The 4,843-nt window shown below is 38.3% G+C and overlaps 1 protein-coding gene across 3 annotated transcripts in view; it reads left to right on the top strand.

Moving 5' to 3' along the window:
- CMC2 (C-x(9)-C motif containing 2) overlaps window positions 1–4,843 on the top strand; it is a 14,814-nt gene continuing 9,971 nt past the window's right edge. The window contains exons 1-2 of one of the 3 annotated variants that reach the window (XM_009332292.1): window positions 8–75; window positions 2,930–3,073. The gene's annotated coding sequence lies outside the window, so the exon portion shown is untranslated. Of the gene's footprint in view, window positions 76–270; window positions 368–2,929; window positions 3,074–4,843 lie in introns of those variants that run through there. The other 2 variants (XM_009332291.1, XM_009332293.1) reach the window with 2 other exon arrangements.

Genomic DNA, 4,843 nt, shown 5'->3' with positions numbered 1-4,843 from the left:
TCCCGGTCCTGCGCGGCTGGTGTGTCGCTCTCGGTGCCTGCCGCGCCTGGCTGGGCTCGTCCTCTGGGGACTGGAGTAAGTGCGAGGATGGCTGAGAGGGGAGGCTTTGGCCAGACCCGAGCGGGCAGCGTTGCTCCTTTCTATCCCTAAAGGAAAAGGGGGGCGTGTGGGGAGATGCCCTTCCTGCTGCCCTCCCTCCCCGCCCCACCGCCTGGCTTTGGGGGAGCCGTGCCCTGCTCTGCCCTGCCTGAGCTCGGAGCCGGCTTCTGGGGCCCTCTGCTCACCTCGCATCCTCTTTCAGGGCTCAAGGAAGGCTTTGAAAAGGGCTGTTCTGAGTGGGAACATGGGTCTCTCCGTTGCTACTGTCGTGAGCTTGCTTTTCCTTCTGCGTGTATCCCATCACTATTTTAAAGATTCCTGGGAGCATTGAGAAACTAGATTGAAAACAGTGTGGGCTAGTTAAGTGGGCCTCTTATGCCGTTACTGTTGATAACAGCGTAAATGCAGCAGCCCCTTTTACCTGATAGCAAAGCTGTGCTATGCTAACAGTATTTACTGTCTGCCAAGTGCTGCGTGCCTTTCTTCAGGGGGTCTTGCTGCTCGAGGGATGAGACCCTGTCTTTTCCGACAGGGGAGTGTGATCCTCTTGATCCCTTTCTCTCAGAAGGGGAAAAGCAGTTCTACAGCAAGCAAGCAAGGAAATTCTGCTAGCAGTACTAGGTTTATAGTGCTGCTCTTTGCTTGATTGGGAAACGAATGAAATAGTGATGAAACGAAGCCTGGTCTGGTGGGTGCAGCTGAAGTACAGGAGCAGCTTGCAAAACAGGAATTTGGCGACAGCACCTCATCTTCATGCTTTACTTTTATACTGGCTGAGTCTTGCCATTCTTGACTGTATAGTCTGATCTTCATAGGCATAGCAGGAACAGAAAGAGATTGCTTCAGTAATCTTTTGTGATGTAACGCTATGTTATGCAGTGTGACTTGCTGCAGATTATAATAAAAATATTCCACTAATTGTCCCATAACTATGCTGATGTTTGTTCTATGAATTTGACCTTAAATAATTACCAGGAGGTGAAAATGCCTTATTGTGCTTTATTTGATCATTTATTTTAGTCAGAAATAAAACTCTACAAGTTACTTGATACTCAAGCTGGTGTTCAGCTTGCTTTATTCATTAGCACTAACGCCTTTTAAACTTGCTTTACTAAGTATGAAATCAGGTATGATGTAGTTTTATCAAATACTTACTACTAAAAGCAGCAGGTGAGCGCTTATTCTGCTGATGTGAGGAATGTTGAATTGTTGGCAGGAAGTGGTCATGTAAAAAGACAGTTAAAATCAGTATGAATCTTATTTATCAAAGGGTTTTTTTTAATTATTATTCTTTAGGTTCAGGCAAAGTAAATGCCATCTACATAATATAAAAACATTTTAAAAGTAGACATAATTTCCCCCCCCTTTTGCGTTTCCTTACTATTTACAAGTCTTCATAGATATGTATTTAAATTATTCCCCCCCACCATTCTAATATGTAATATTGGAAAACTACTGCATAGTTTTCAAGACTGAAATTCAAGAGGTTGTGACTAATTTTTATAAGATTTAGCTAAAACTTGGTTTATTAAAGTGAAGGTGTCTGGCTAAATTTCTTGGAAATGTTGGAAAGTTAGGGGTCATTCTCAATGTGCCTAGTCACAGCCTTAAGGATAGCAGCATAGAATGATACCTTAATATCCTGATCTGGAAGACATTAACCATGTTATTAAAAGCTAGAAACAGAGTCCTTAGTTCAGAGTTCCCTAGGCTTTTTGAAATGGTGTTCATCAACTGTGATTTCTCATTTCACTGTATGACTGATCTTCTGAGTATTGTTATCATCATTATTATAAATTTATCATATTTATAAATTGTGTATGCAAGATAATACTAGGAATGCAGAAGTTCTGCTGAAGTGACATGAATGCTATGTTCAGGTAACACCAACCAGTTAGGTGTGGAGCTGGATCCTTTTTTATGCTAAAACTTTGTATAATCTTACAGAAAACACCCGTGATTTGAGTAAACAAAGAGCTGGTTGGTTTGTAAGTATTTTTCTCCAAAGCCAAAGAGGACAGTGCTATGTAACTGAGAACTTAAAACCAAAATGTCTGGTCTTACTCAAATTAGACAGTGAAACGAAGTGCAGAAGTAGATGTTACACATGGTGAGTGAGCTTTATAGGAGTGCAGATCTGTTCGCCCTTCCCTCTGTTAGTACATGCTCTCGTTTGCATGGTCATGCTGCCGCCTTGTGGGTATTTGAGTGTATGCAGCAAATGTGTGTGTTGTGTAGTACTGTAGAAAGCAAGCTCTGTATTTCTGGTTAAGGTGCCTAATCATTAGCAATGTAGATGCTCAGATGCAATTTTACCATCTTCAGGGCTGGTAAACAAGGATTTGCATTTTGCTTTAAGAAGTGATTTTTCTGAGCAATATGTGAATTCATGGGTTGTTTTTTTTTTACTGTTGACTTTAGACACTTGAAAAAAATTAAATTACTTTTGTGTGCAATTTTTTAAATGGAAAAAATAGCAAAACTGGGTTTAGAAATACTGTAATGTGTTTTAATGAAATATGGAGGAAGCATCTTAGGAAAACAATTATCTAGATTTAAACCTTTTCTTTCATTGTTGTCCCCCAAGCGTGGAAATATTAAGCATTAAGCTAATCAGTGAGACTACAGCAACCTAATTTAGTTTTCCTTCTGCATCAAGGAACTGGTTAGTTCATATTTATGGGATATTCTAGAAAAGAAGGAAGGAACTTCCCTGTTACGACTCCTGACATGCTGATCCCATGCTTCATTTGGGAAAGATGAAAGTGGGAATGTACCAAACCCCTTCTTTCTCCACACGGCTAGGTCCTTTTACTGCTATTTCCCATAGGAGGTCAGGAGGAGAAATCAGCAAGTGGAGGGAAACAAGCACTTCATCCTGGATTTTGGTGTCTAACAGGAGTGTGAATGAAATGCATACAGTGTTCTTGCCTGCTCCTTCGGGACAGCCTTTTGGTTTCTGCCTACTTGCTAGGTATCTGCAGTTTTACTGTGAATTCTGTAATACGTGTTGGTTCCTTTTGCACATTAATATTAAATATTCAATGCATTGAATGTGTGTATAGATAGGCTTTTAGATTAGGGATGAGTGTCACTTCTTGATAACTTACATGTTGATTCCTGTTAGGAAATCTTTAGCAATTTGAAATGCTTAGTGTCCAGGATTGCTTATGCAAGGAATTATCATATAAGTATTATTTTTCTAAACAGAAATACTAGCACTGGAAATTTGGTATCATTGTCAAAGAATTTCTAAGTTTAGGCTTTTGATTTTTTTTTTTTTTAAAATCTGGTTTATGTTGGAAACCATAAAGCTAGAACATCCCCTATTTTCCCCACTTTAAGATAAACTGCACAGAACATGATGCTGGAACCAGACAATTTCTTAATTCTTTTTTTTCCCTGAAGGATAGCATAGATTTAGAAACTCATTAAGGAAGTTGAAAGAACAATCATCTTTATCCATGTCCTCTACCTTCAGAGGCTAATAATTTATAGAGATTTGCAGTTAGTTCTTAAGGCATTTCAACCAAATAATTTAGATACATTTGTAGTGTAATTTTTAACAAGGAAGGAAAAACTGCGCAGAAATCAAAATCTCATATAAAGCACATTAAAGGGCAGACCATTTTTGTGCAGCCCAGTGAAATGTGTCAGTGCCTTTATGTTAAGAGTTCATCTAAATACTTCTCTCCAAATAGTCGCTTCAGATATTAATGTTTGTTTAGCATTTTGCAGTCCATTTTCCTCCTAAAGCAATTCCTGTATTTTCTTAATATTGTTCTTCTACTTTACTGCTAATATTTCTTCTACTGCAATTGCATGTTTACCTTGACGTTCTTTATCCAGCATTTCTGTTAGTAGTTTTCTCAGAGCAATTTATATTGCTTGTTCCCAATCTTTTTCTGCAAATTTTTTTTTCAGTATTTTTTCATACTTAGTTTCCTTATGAGCTACCACCTACATAAAATTCTGTCCATGTGGACTTAAATTCTGGTAAGATGGCAACCTGTTATTTTTATTTTAGGTTAGAATATTATTAAAAAGAAACTAAGGAAACCAATAGCTCATCTTGTCCTTTTTTCATACATGTTTTTGATAGATGAAAGAGTTTCAAGAGTAACAAAGTCATTCCCCTCCAGCAAAAAATACTTTAGCCTTCTCTGATCATTTATAGATCACTGTCTAATCTGACACTCCTAAACATAAATATAATATTGAGCGCTGATAACACTGTTCAGTCATGAACTTCAAAAGTATTTAAAGGCTCCAGTTAAGCCTTCTATAACCACTGTAAGATGTTTTGTTACTTTAATCCATTGTAGCCTACATAAGCTAAGTACCATATCTGGTAATTGAACTTGAAAGGTTTTAATATTGAATGTTATTTGAAAATTAATTTTAGGAGTACTGATCTATGAACTGGTGTGACAGTTCAGACCTCTGATTTGTAGCATCTGTCCTGCAAGAGGTGCCACTGGAAAATTCATTGGAGTCGTTAGAAGGCTTTTAATTGATGAAGTACAGTCACCTATCTATTTGTGGCATTGATAGCTTTCATCCACTTTATCTGAGAATAATTTTGTAAACAATGGCAGTGATTACTAATCTTAGTTTAGAAATAATGAATCCTTCCTTGAAGTGCTCCCTTTGGTTGTCTGGCCTGTGCTGATGTGCATGCTACCTGTTTCACTAGGGCACTGGTCTTCCTTTCTCCTTCTGAGACTGCCAGCTCAGATGACAG

This window comes from Pygoscelis adeliae, unplaced genomic scaffold, assembly GCF_000699105.1.
Source record: "Pygoscelis adeliae isolate BGI_AS28 unplaced genomic scaffold, ASM69910v1 Scaffold18, whole genome shotgun sequence".
Classification (NCBI taxonomy): domain Eukaryota; kingdom Metazoa; phylum Chordata; class Aves; order Sphenisciformes; family Spheniscidae; genus Pygoscelis; species Pygoscelis adeliae.
The sequence above is the reverse complement of the archived record's forward strand: the minus strand, read 5'-3'. Positions and strand labels throughout refer to the sequence as shown.